This window comes from Mus caroli, unplaced genomic scaffold, assembly GCF_978045245.1.
Source record: "Mus caroli unplaced genomic scaffold, Mus_caroli_1 scaffold_5, whole genome shotgun sequence".
NCBI classification, from domain to species: domain Eukaryota; kingdom Metazoa; phylum Chordata; class Mammalia; order Rodentia; family Muridae; genus Mus; species Mus caroli.
The window spans coordinates 4,136,487-4,150,478 of NW_028227260.1; the positions used below are offsets into that span (position 1 = coordinate 4,136,487).

General features: G+C 37.6%; 1 protein-coding gene and 1 pseudogene across 5 annotated transcripts in view; one reads left to right on the top strand and one right to left on the bottom strand.

Moving 5' to 3' along the window:
- Frmpd4 (FERM and PDZ domain containing 4) overlaps positions 1-13,992 on the top strand; it is a 667,256-nt gene that overhangs the window by 361,083 nt on the left and 292,181 nt on the right. The gene's annotated exons all lie outside the window — the stretch shown is intronic.
- LOC110286807 (BTB/POZ domain-containing protein 10 pseudogene) lies at positions 483-1,734 on the bottom strand (annotated as a pseudogene).

Genomic DNA, 13,992 nt, shown 5'->3' on the forward strand with positions numbered 1-13,992 from the left:
ATATACTGTACTGGGGAATACTCTGATAGAAGCACTTGTATTGTACTGTGTATCACAGCTCTAAAATGGCATCAACAGCTCCATTTAACCACCATCTATGAAGTGCAACTGTAATATTCTGCATATTACCCGAGGCATGATAAATATCAATCTACACTCAAAATACCCCAGCTGCAAAATTCCCACCACTTCTGAGAAGACCTAGATGTGTGAAAAAGGACTGTCCCCATACAAAGAACCAATTTCACGGACCTACTGGTAAAAAAAAAAAAAAAAAAAAAATGTATTTATAGAACTGGAACCAGGATGCTAAAGTTATACTCATTAAAAACCATTCAGCTACTTTGGTCTTTAAAAAAGCCTGCACTGTAGTATCCTAAACATGTAGATCTCACAATAAAGAAAAGTGCCCTCATAGTACAGAATGAGGAGTACAAAGTCACTGTGGAGGGTAGCATGCTATGGTTTCAGGAATATCTGCATCACAGCATTGAATTTTGCGCCTCATAATGGAGATCACTATTGCCGGAAGCGTGGTGACTGGGAAGGATATCCAACTCGTCCACCTGTGGAGTAGGGTGCATGGCTACTAGCTGGTCCTGGGGAATGTCTGCAGCAGCTGCTGCCACGTTGGTAATGGATTTACTCTTTACACATGCTGATTCTTCCCTTCCTCCTTCTCCCAGGATATATAAATGAAGGGTCTTTGGACATAATTGCAAATGACTTCTGGACGGCCCCCCTGGCCTTTTCTTTGTAGGTAGGAGAGCCTTCTATTCCCAATCTAATCTTCTTAAGACCCCTCTCCTTCAAAACTGATTTGACCACATCTCTGTTTTCAATATACTTGAAAAATCTACGTAATTTTGTGCTATAAATAATCTGTGAATATTCCTCTCCCATCTGTGGTGGATACTCCTCATCCCAATCAATTACATCATCATCTGTAAGCACTACGATATGGCACTCTCGTTCCCCACTCTGGGTGCTTGCTACCATGAGAGGAAGGATCATTTTTTCCAGATAAAATTCAAATTGTCTATGAGTCCCATTATTTGATAACTCATGCTTAAGGGCACAGAGATCTTGACATTTAATTCTACAGTATTCAAAAGAGATACAAAGGTAATCACATGTGTCTCTCAGTTTAGGAATAGATATACCATTAGGACAGGGGATGATTCCTCTCTTATAGTAATCCAAAATAGCTCGAAACACAGTAGAAGCAATTCCCTCTGCCACCTCATATTCTCCTTTCTCGATGGGACATGCGAAATTATGTTTCTGGCCAGATCCAACCATCCTGCCCAATATTGTATTTGGCTGTGCAGTAAAAGTGGACAGGTCCACAACAAATCTGGTGTTATACACTATCAGGGTCACTCACTCAGATGTTTTCCCATTCACAGGCCCTTCTTCTGCATTCCCATACACAAACACTAACTCCCCAGATGTTTTATAGCTACCATCTGAGCTTGACTGACTGCTGTTCCTGCTACTGTTCCCAGCACTGCCCATGGAGCCATTTGGGGATGCTCTTTGAGGATGAGGACTGCTTAGATGAGAACTATGATCTTTTTCTTGTTCAATATGATGCTGCCTTGTTGTCACATTTCTAATACAAGGAGTGAGCTTGTACTCTGCTCTCTCATGAGATGAATCTTGTGATCTGTCACTTGACCTTCGTCTATTTCTTGATCTCTCATGGCCCCCACGAGCACCATGCAGACTCATTTTGGTGTGGTTGACTCCTCCCTTAACAACAGGTGAGGCAGAGCGCCCTATTGTGATGCGCCTTCTTAGGCTTGCCTCTGTGGTGATCCAAAGATGACAGGAAAGGGGCGGGGCACTGGGTTACTCTGCCCTGCTGGCTCCTGAGAAGTCAGGGAGTAGATGCTCTGGTCCCTCTGCCTACTTAACCTGATCCTTCAGGTGCTAGGTGTGAGGTGGCTGCTCACCTACCAGAGCCTCCGCAGCAGGTTGCAGGCTGGCTCCTTAGCTCTATTACCTATATCTTACACTATTGATTTATAGGGCGCACGCATGCGCGTGTGCGTGCGTGTGTGTGTGTGTGTGTGTGTGTGTGTGTGTGTGAGAGAGAGAGAGAGAGAGAGAGAGAGAGAGAGAGAGAGAGAGAGAGCATACTTGCACACTCTAGCTTCTTTCTTCTTTTCAGTGTCTCTATAGGTTCCCAGTATTGGCAAACTATGTAATGCTCAGGCTCACTTTCTTATGCTACTTTCTTATGTCATTCTGGGCACAGGTTTCCTCTCCTGATTTTATGATCGGCATCTTTATGGCTTCTCTCTTTTTCTTCTTTGCCCACCAGTCTTTTACCACCCTCCAGCAACTATACCAGAAGGCAATTACACAGACTGTAAGAACAGATATTAATTATGTAATTCTCAGTAGAATATTCTCTCTTCTCCTGCATCTCGTTGACTAGCACTATAGGGATTTTATGTCAATCACAACCAGCACCCACATTGCAAAAGCAGTATAAAAAGAGTTGCTGTGTTTAAAGGAATGATCAACATGGAAAGGAAGGGTTTGGCTATACATCAATTGTCATGCAATGCATTGTTCTTTAATGGAATAACATTTTTTCTTTCTCATTTTTATTAATTTTTCAAAAATTTCATACTTTATCATATCTGCCACATTTTTCCAACTCATCCTAGATCTACCCCCACTCCTTACACAGCCAACTTTATATCTTTTTTTATTTTAAAAGAAAACTCAAGTATAATTTGAGTTGACCATATAATCAGATGGTTCATGGTCAACCTATTGGGTCCATGTCTTTATAAAGAATGATCCTTGCTCTTCTAGAAGCTATTAGTTGCTAAACAGTTTTTTTTATTAGAATTTGGTCTGTTTGAGCACTTATGCATCTATTTATGCTGTCATAAGTGTTGTAACTTTGCATATACTGCTGCTTTGCTGTGTCCAAAAAATGTAGATCTACCACCTTTGGCTTTTACAATCTTTCCATCCCATCTGTCAAAGTGACCTGTGATAATTGATAAGAGAGGCTGTGATATTAATATCCCATTTAAGGCTGAGAATTACACTCAGTCTCTTAGTCTCTACAACTTTACTACTTGTGGATCTTTGTGTTAACAAGGTGGTGTGTCTCTGATAAGGGATGAGAGATGCCCTAATCTATGAGCATAATAGCAAATCACTATGATTTGTTTTAATACTATGCCCATTTAGCGAAATAATGGTAGTAGACTCTTCTCTAAAGCCTACGGCCATATAGTTACAGGCTCTTGGCCCTGACAACAGTGATTGTATTGTGTGCATGTGTACACACACATTCATACCATCATATGCATTGTGAAGGTCCAAGGACAACTTAAGGAAGTTGGTTTTGTATTTCTATCATGTTTGTTCAGGGATAGAACTCTAGTCATCAGGTTTGGTACCATTACTCACTGAACCATTGTCAGCAGCTCATAGAATGTCTTTTGATTAAAACTGGGAACATATTCCTGATGACAAATCCTATCTTAACATCTTTTAAAAGAACAAAATGAAACAAAACAAACAAAACAACTAGATAAGGAGAACAAATAAAAGTTACTAAGAGACTTTATCACAATCCACAGGAAGTAGCTCTATTACCAGTGAAAGCCAATTTCCAAACATGGCAGAGGTCAGCACTGGTTGTACCCTGAACTCTGTTTTTTCAGCTGTCATTATCTCTCTTCAGGGTTTGTATTTGAAAGAATTATGCCCCTGCCCCCCAAATTAAAATGTGAACGTCTCACAAATTGAATATCAGTTAAAAGCAAGCATAATTTTTAACATTAATATTCATCTTACACTGAGAACCTGTCATAACTTTTATGTCCACTCATAAATGTTGAAGCGGCCGTATGATTCAGCACCATTAAATCACTTGTAAATTACCACTGATGAGGCTAAAATTGCTAGTTCTAAAACCACACTGCTGTGCAGGCTTCCTGTAGTTCCTTAAATTGCCACCTCCAATCTGCCTTCCAAGTTGCCCTGGCTGTCTTGTCAGACACAGTGAAGGCTTGATGGCCACTGTCGGGGATCTCCACGTGGCAAGGCTGGCCTCCCAGCTCAGCAGGATTGTAATTATCTCTACTTTTGGTTTTCACCACAAAAGGTACAGTAGAGCATCCAAACCATGTAATTATATAATGTGACTATCATTACTCCAACAGAAAAAAAAATAGACCCCCATTATTCATTCTTAACATAGAGGTAGATAATAAGGAAAGATACTAATGGTTAGTGAGTGTGGGGAGTGTTGATGTCCCCTTTTCAAATCCTGTGCTTATCTCATTTTCTTCTTTCCAAACGTTCTATAGTGAATATAACAAATTAAGCAAGTAAGGAGGAGGATTAGTCTTGACAACTGTCTAAACAATAAGACATTGTACTCCTTGAAAAGGAGATGCATATCCAAAGCAATGTGGAGAACTGTGGTAATGATAGAACAAAAAAAGTTTATTCTTTGAAAATGTTCCTTCTTTTTTTTGTATTTACTTCTAAAGTTAATAACTTGACTAGGAGATTTGTTTAATGAAAAGAAAAGCAGCAAATTATTCTCTAGTCATGCTGAGTATTTGCTTTGTTTTATTAGTTGGGAAGAAATGATAACAGTAGGACCATTTGTGAAAACATCATTCCTCAGAATGAGTTGAGTGATTTTGATGGTAAGGAACAGATAGTGTGCTCTAGGAATTTTGGCATTTTACTAGACAGCATTCAGACCAGTATCCGGTTACTCATGAAGTTATTCAGAGCCAAACATGAAGGCCCTTATGTGGCAGAATAAAGTGAATGCAGAATGTGATTTTTAAAGCCTGGACTCAGAACATCTGAAAATTTAGTTCCCCGAGATTTTGATTTTTGATATGAAGGAATTAATGATCTACATGGATTCCAATTTTATTTGTGTATTTTTATTACCCAGTGAGCCTTTGAACTTCAATGATCCATAGCTCCTCAGGCTGACATAGGATTATACCAAATGAGTTGGTATTCAAATTGTGTTCACTTTGCAACTAGGAATAAGGATGTGGGCCTGGTGCCTCAGTAGTTAAAAGCTCTTACAAAAGACCAGGGTAAGATTCCCATGTGGTAGCTCATTACTCTTCTTTCAAGGGACCCAGTACCCTCTTCTGACTTCTGTGGGCACTAAAAGCATATGGTACATATACATATATTCAAGGCAAATCACTCATAAACATAAAAAAATACAAACAATAACAAATAAAAATTATAATCATAAAACAAAGGTATGGTCATGGATGGCAGAGACTATTGAATTTCATGAGATTTCCAGAAGCTGTTTTATAGCTTTTGATGATCTAGGCTATTTCTAAAAATGTACTTTTATAATGGGGAGGGTTGGACAAACCAACATATCTAGACATGTTGGTGAAAGATTCTAAAACATAAATTTAGAACTGAGATTTTGCTGAAGTTTCCTATTCCTTACTCCAAGTTCATCAATCTAGTATAGTAAACCTCTCCTCATTCCCTCCCTCACAATGACAACAAGGCTTACTAAAATAAAAGATCACTTGAGATTTGTATTAAAGCCAGGTATTTATAGCTTTATCTATTAGACAAAACGTCATCTTTTTTTGTGAATGATCCCCTACCCTTCCAATCTCATCAAGTTGATAAGAGGCCCTAAAGGGACATTTATGAAGTAAAACAACCTACAGAGGCTGTGACATTAAGCATGTTGTCTTGTTATTTGATTAAGAGTTCTGACAGGGTCAGAAAATTTAGAATGTAATCTGGAATTAAGTTAATGGAAATATATCACAGATCTTGCTCCCCTGGCCTGGTCTTCCATGGGAAACTGGGTAAAGTGTATATAGGAAGTATTTGTGTTATCCTTACAATTTTATAACCAAAGCGAAGGCATTAAAAAAACACTGCACATATACAAATATTCCATGGACAGATCTTATTAACCTTCTTATGTCTAGAAGTGTCTTGGGATCCTCCTATCAACTGCTATACATGGTTTTGAAGAACCTCACTACAGATCTAGCAAACATTTAAACATGAATATACAAAGTCATTCAACAAGTTCTAGTTTCATTAATGATGTTCTTGTTGTGTACAGTATAAAATGGAAGGCTAATCACAGAGGACCCTACTACCCAGCATATGACATTTTTGTCATTAGTTTCATTTAGTCTATGTTGCCTTGTCTAGCATAGATTTCAAAGAGGGCCTTAGGCTTCTCTAATATGTTTTTAGTAGCCTCTGCCTAAAATAGAGGAGTGATTGTTGAGACTCCAGATATACAGTGATTTCTACTGTAGGATACAACGTAAAATGAGTATTGATTTAGGCTATCACCAGATCGAGTCAAGTTATGCGAATGAGGATATGTGCTTGTCTCAAGGTGTCCAGGTTCAGTGTTAATGCCTGGGTGGTAAATAATTCCTTTTGAGAGAAAGAACTGGAATTCAGCTACCTCATATTCATCCAATAAAGTGGATATTGAAGCATGTTAATAACTTACATGGGTGTGTGTCTCTTTATTTTTAAATGGACATAAATCAATAGAATACTAGCATAATATTATTGATATATAGAGAATGGATAGAAATATTCACTATAGGTGCCAAGCATATAGTAAGATCTTCAAGACTACATGATTATGTGACTGTTCAAGTCATATGCTTTCATGCCTTCACACATTCATTTAGTGGTAGGAAACCTAACTGCCCCTAATAAGAGACAACTGAAAAACTCTTTAGTAACATTAAATTGGCTGTAATGTGAACATTTACACTATGGAAATCAACATAAGTTACAAATAATGCTATTGTTGTTGAGTGCATTTGTCTGTGTAACACTGCCTGCTGTTGCTTCTTCTCCTTCCTTCTTCCCTTGTATTCAAAGGAAATTAACTCAGAAAAGAAGCATTACAGATTTTTCTTTTTTGATCTTGAATTTAAAAAGCTGAATTATCTTAAATAAGTGTTACTCCTTCTGTATGAGATTACTGGAAAAAATCAAAAGGTAGATGAAAGATGAAAATAATTAGTGATAATCATAAGAATGTTGGAATATATATATATATATATATATATATATATATATATATATCTCCAAAGCATATATATATATGCTTTGGAGTTTTAAGAAAGGTTCCAAGTGAGTAGACTGTTCTCAACATTGAATGAATTTGGTCTCTCCCAAGATTATATCTCGACCTCAGTGTCAGGATTAGAAACTGCCATTCATTAGATTCCCTTTGGTCTTTTCTGATGCTGTAAGTGCTTTAACCCTATTTAGGCTTTTCTATACATTTCACTTCACTGGAGGAGTCTCTGAACTATAGCAATTTTGACAATTTCAGCAATAAAGCTCGAAATCACTCTGAGATGGTAGTCTGTCATGACTCCATAGTTGGTCAGTCAGTAAACTCTTCTATTAGAAACTATAGGTGGGCTGGTTTCACAGCTCTTTTGTTGTTATTTTAGGTGTTTTTTGTGTGTGTGCGAGCGTGTGTGTGTATGTCAAAATAGACATGTACATTTTTCTTCCCATGTCTAAAGGAGATGTTTACATAAACTTGAAGAGCATTTTAATTTTCTTGTGGGGGTCTATAGTAAAAGCAATGTGAGGCTAGGCAGATGGCACCCTTTAGAGAAGAATAATTCAATGAATTAGACTACCATCCCTTACACAAAAGTTTCTGGTCCTCATATATTTAATTTGTTTTTGATCATGAAGAAGAACATCCTGATAGAAGCATTTGACAATGGGAGTGGGGGGGGGTACTTGTTAAACATTTCACTGGATTCTCTCTCGTGTAATCCTCATAGGTACTAGACAGATTATTGATGTCCCTCTCACATCCCATACTTACTACATTACCACAGGGTAAATAATGAAGACACAGCCATGTTAAATAGCTTTGCAACATGGTAGTTAACTAGTGAAACTAGGATTCAACCTCCTGGAAAATGTATTTAGCAACTACCCTGTAGTTCCTTTTTGCAGATGAGACATCAGAAAATTATGATGCTAGTGAAAAAAAAAAACTTCCAAAATCCAGTGATTTCTCAGCACAGTTACTATTTACGTTTCACAGGTGCCTCTCCAAAGTGCTTAACAATCACTGTATCTCTTAATTCATGAGCAAACATAGAAGACTGGGGAGACTGATCTTCAAAGGAATTGAGATGTTCATGGGAGTTATCAGAGCAAGCTGACACGTGCTTCTTTTAGAAGGGTTTGCTCTCAGACTTGGATCTTAACTGAAACCTGGAGAGATGTCTCTCAATGTTTTCACAAACGATGTGATATTTAGTTACTACTTGCTTTCTCTCTGGGAGTCAAGAATGTGTGAAATTCTGAGGTTAAGAGTACATGATAATCAACAAACTAAAACCTTGACTATTAGATCTTCAGTGGAATTGCAAGGACAAAAACATCACACAGGTTTCTACATTATGTTGCTAAATCGAGAATATTTTCTGTGTAACATTACATGAGATGAAGAGGGTGTGGGAAGCCAAATTCCTCATGGAAATTTGCTATGCTATTACAGTGATAAATCTTCACTGTAAGAACTAACATATATTGAGAACAATGAGTCTTCCTAGTTAATCACCAAACACAGAGATGAACTTGAATACCTCTGAATCATTGGAATTCAGAGAACTTAAGTTAGCCTATCACTGGATATCAAACCACTCAAAATGAAATGGCCTCAAACAGCTACAATATACCTTTCTCTTAATTCAGTGGTTGACTCATTCTCATGACTATATTTTTTATGTGCCCACAGTTGGCCAGTAGTAATAATTGAAACTTCTATCATTATGCTTCAAGTCATTGTTGTTTTTTCTCCCTCTACAATTAGATATGTGATATATGTAACAAGACTTTTGTTTTTCTTTTAACGAAAAGGAAGCTTTGTGAAATTCATGAATTTAAGAGAAGGAAAAGTTATCCATAACTCTTTACAAAATAAGTCCCTTATACTTCTTGAGGATGTTACAATTTAATACATTAAGCACTGTTTTATGTCTGAGACTTTCTCTGTTCTCAGTCTTTGCAATATATTAGTTCAAGAAGTTTGACAAAGGGACTCAAGTCAGCAGATAGTAATATATGAGACCATCAGTGTAATGGTGTATTTATGAGATAGCTTTATCATATTTTGGATAAAGCACAGGTCTCTAGTGCTCTCTACTTTTGTATTACACCTGGAAATGTTATCATAGTAATACTGTTCGACAACCCAGCAAGCTAAAAATGATATATGTAAGGTTAAGAGAACTGGAACAAACTGTATGAGTTAGTTCAATAAAATGGAAATGGGGACCACTAGGTAGCTCAGTAGTTGAAAGCACTTGAAACACAAACTTGATGGCTTGAATTTGAATATCAGGATCCCACAGTGGGAGAGAGAATTAATTTAATTTTAAAAAATGAATAAAATGTGCAGGGTGAATTTCAAACTTGGTCTGAGTGTGTCTCAAACTTTTACCCTTAACAAATATTCATCTTATCAACACATGCCATACATCACTAGTAATTTGCTTAGTTTTTGTATGTGTGTAATATTGGTTTTCCACCTTTTGGGAAAGGATTTTGTTGTGTAGACCAGGCTAGTTTGGAAGCTGTGATTCCTACCTGGCTTGGTCTTCATAGTTCTGGGATGACAATCATATACCAACTACTATGCCAAATTTATGACTGTTTCTCTAAAAGAAGATTATTATTAGCTGGGCATAAGCTAGTGAATGTTTTTCAATTCTGACACTAATGGATTGAGGCAGTACATTTGCTCATGGGGAGATGGTGCATCCATACAGTGAATGAGAGCTTAAAGCAGGAAATAGAGCTCAGTAGACTCCTTGCCTAGCCTGCCCAGAACCCTAAATTTAATCCTCAGCCCTACAAGGAGCCAGATGTGCTATGCATATCCATAATCCTGGCATTCTGGAAATAGAGGCAGGAAGATCAGAAACTTAAAAAACTCTTTGACTACATAGCAAGTTTGAGGCCAGCCTGAAAAATAAGTGTAGTGTTTCAAGCCACTTTCCATGTTTTATAGATAATAACTCAATTTTGAGTTTTGTAAATGAAAAAAAGAATGAAATACAAAGAAGAAACATAAGAAGTAATAGAAAGAAATGCAAAACTGTATTACTCCGCTGACCATCAAATATAGATCAGATATTTATTTCCCTAGAGGAAAAAAGAGAACAGAACAGACAACATTCTTTTGAATTTATTTTTAATGAGAAATAAACACTGAGAGTTTGGGGAATTTGAGGACTGTGCTGTTACAGAGGTTATTATATTTGACTATAGGATTAGCAACTCATTATACCTTGTATAGTTATAAAACATATAGTTATGATCTCTCGGTGTCCTTAAAGGAAAGCACTAAACATTTGCCTGTTTCCATCTTCCCATCATTCAATAAACCTAACTAGAGAAAGGCAAATTCTTTTAAAGCGATCTTTACCCAATACACTGTCCCTTTTGGATTTCAATGAATAAAATATTTTATATAAGTCTATTTTTATTAGAAAATCAGATTGCTATTAAGGCTAAATTTTCATTTGTTGTTACTGTGCGGGGCATATGCTCAGCAGTGCACATGTATGTAAGGTCATGTCTAGAAATTCGTTACGGAAGAGCAGTAAATATTTTTCCTCTGCCATGTTATTAAGGGAAAGAGGGTAATACAGGCAAACATTAAAATATTGTCCACTCATGAGGATCCACAGAAAAGGAATTTTTCTGAGAATGTGATGAACTGAGGGTGAAAAAAGAAACTACTAAGCATTCCCCCATTCTAGACAGAGTTGCCCTTATTTTCTCTGCTGTCTGAATCCTGAAAATGTGTGTAGACCATTTCTTGCCACAATGTTCCAGTGAGACTGAAAAAAGCCTTCGAGAAAAGCATGTAGCTTCAGGTGGAAGGTGCTAGAGGCAGGCATCTGATGTCATCCTCTTGTGTTTATGTGTAAGCACAAGGGGCCACATATACTTTTAAATGCCTACAACTCACACACACACACACACACACACACACCTAGCCTATTCCTCAAAGTGTTTGCCAACCCCTGGAATTGAGTTAGCATTGAACTTGCCCTTCAAAAGTCAAGAGCTATGGGATTTATTCAGTGGCCCCATGTCATTGATCAAGTGTGTTTGCATTAGTATTTATGTGTCTTGAAAGAAGGCTCTCAGACAGAAAAATTCACAGATTTTCAAACCAGGCCTCTTGAAGTGAAACTTTGAATGGACAAGGGCTGTCCATCATTGCTTCATCCATAGAGTACTCAGTGCAAGCTGGTTAATACTGAGACATTAAAAGAGCTTCTATGGTGCCAGTAGCCTGTGAGAACTCACCATGTCTCACTCAACTGTGTACATTTTCTTCTGTCTAACAAAGAAAAAAAATAGTTTTACCTTTACCATTAACTGGAAAATTCTGGCTCTCCCAAGCATCTATGATTAGGCATTTTGCAACTGTGTGTGGACATATAACATGTGAGTACACATGAACCCGCTAGGGGATTTTCCTTGAGCTTCTAATTTTGTAAACTAAAATTTCCAGACAGTTTGAAGACGTCGGGGAAGCTACTCATTAGCTGCTAAGGGACAGTGCTATTGGGGGTCCTGTTCTAACCAAGGCTTCCTAGGTAATGCTATATATATACATGATAGCAAGGACAAACAAGCTATATAGCACTTAATATTTCATTGAAGGGCAATTTGCCATTTAATGTTGCTTTAGATGCTCATTATCAGTAATTATATATACTATTATAGCTATTTCCATAATCTAATTAAGCAAAACTTTCCAATAGGAATATGTAAGTAAGCATGGCAGGTAGGTTAGGTGCTATCTATCATATCACAAGGGTGCTAGAAATGGAAGGAGATGCATAGAGCGGGCAAAATAATGGCGCCAAGAGAAACAGAATTCAAGTCCTGGAGCCTCATTCTGTAAAACTCCTCCAAAGATAGTTTAAGACAAATGATCCGTTTGTCATATTCTGTGCATAAGAACCATTTAGTAAGTATAGTAACCTTATAGTAAGTACAGTAAATTTTATCAGCAGTGAGAATATTTTGAATCTATATGGACAATGTGTCTTTTAGTGGATTTTTTCTAAAACACAAACAAACAAATGAAAAAGGTAAATATCAAAAAACAAACAAACAAACAAACAAAAAACCCTCCAGAGTTACAAGGACAGTGCCATGTGTCTGAATCATATACTGTCCACATCCACTCTGGCATGGCCCAGGAATGATGCAGTGGTTTTCTTGTTGTCAGCATCCTCATGAGTCTATTGCAGGACAGTGATTTCTTGGGTGTGGGGGAGTGATAGCATCCCAATCTGTGAACGTTTTCCCTTCTTGGAATTGCTGATTAGGAAGGATGGATTTCCTGACTGAATTTCACTCTGTGGGTTGTGATTCTCAGGAATGTTTGCCTAACAGCTTGAAAACACCAGGGCTAAATGTCATGGTGACAGAAGTGGAATTTAAGCTAGATTTTATCATAAATCAATGGAAAACAGAAACCTGCTCAGACCATAAACTGAATAATCCAAAGATGTGGCTTTAAAACATTCATGTTCTACTGCCCTCTGCATCTCGCAACAAATGTTTTGTTGGATTTGAAATGAGGCTTTATAAGTTCAATTGAATCATCTTTGATGTTCTACTTTTAATATTTGAAAACACGGGTTTTTAATAAGCTTTGACTGAGAAAAGTTGTAAGCTTTAAAATTAAATGAAAGGATAGAATGACCAGTCAAGGCAATGTGCCTAAAATTCACAATCATTGCAGGCTGATATTATAAACAACTGGTTTATAGCAAAGGAAATATTAGCTTCTAGCATTGAAATTATTCTTCTCAGTGTAAGCTGTCTTATTTATTTGGAGGTACAAAAATGATACAGGGAAACAGTTAGATTAGAATCCAGGCTTTCTGGCCTGGGTAGAGCCTTCAGCTTCCCTGATTCTCAATTTTTTCTTATGACAGGCCCATGAGCATGCTAATTCTTTTTACTAAAAGGTTTGGGGCATCTGTTAAACACTTTGACATTAGATTCTCTATGGACTTATTTGTTTATTTTTTTTCAACTTTTATTTATTTGCTTTGCTTTGTGTGAATGTTCTGCCTGCTTATATAAATATGCTCTCTCTCTCTCTCTCTCTCTCTCTCTCTCTCTCTCTCTCTCTCTCTTTCTCTCTCTCTCTCTCTCTGTGTGTGTGTGTGTGTGTGTGTGTGTATGTGTGTGTGTGTGTGTGTGTGATGTTTCTTAGTGAGACCAGAAGGGTATCTGATGCCCTGGAACCAGAGATGGTTGTAAGCAGCCATGTAATTGCTGGGAATTGAGCCCACAATCCTCTGCAAAAACAAGTGCTCTTATTCATGGAACAGTCTACCTAGCCCTTCTTTTTGTTTTTGTTTTTATTCCTAAAAGAGATAGTGGCCTCTGTCCAAAGAGATGGGACAAAAGGACAGCAATTTCTAGGAAAGCATCTTTCTAGACTGAGTGGTTTTAAACCTCTCAACATGAATCTCATGAATATATCTATATCACTTCCTCCAAGGCTCAAGTAGCATCGTGGAACAGGACAGGGTGGAAAGACTGTGAGAGCCAGAGTTTGGAGAATCATATTGCTGAGAGATGTCCTCTGAATGAATGCTACATGGCCATTATACTCCCAAACTCACTTGCCACTGTGTTTACCTGCAACCAGCCTTCACAAAACTCAAGCCAGTCAGCATTCCAGCATGGATGGAGGAGGGACACACAAAGCCCACTCTAGCTGAAGAGAGCTATTGGTGATTGGTGGTACATAATGAACAGGTACTATTTTCTTTGGTGGTGTAACTGCTAAAAAGTAACTCAGGATGAGTAAATAACCTCCCACCAATGCTCCTGGAAGAAACCCCAATTAATCTCAGTGGGTCATTAATGCAT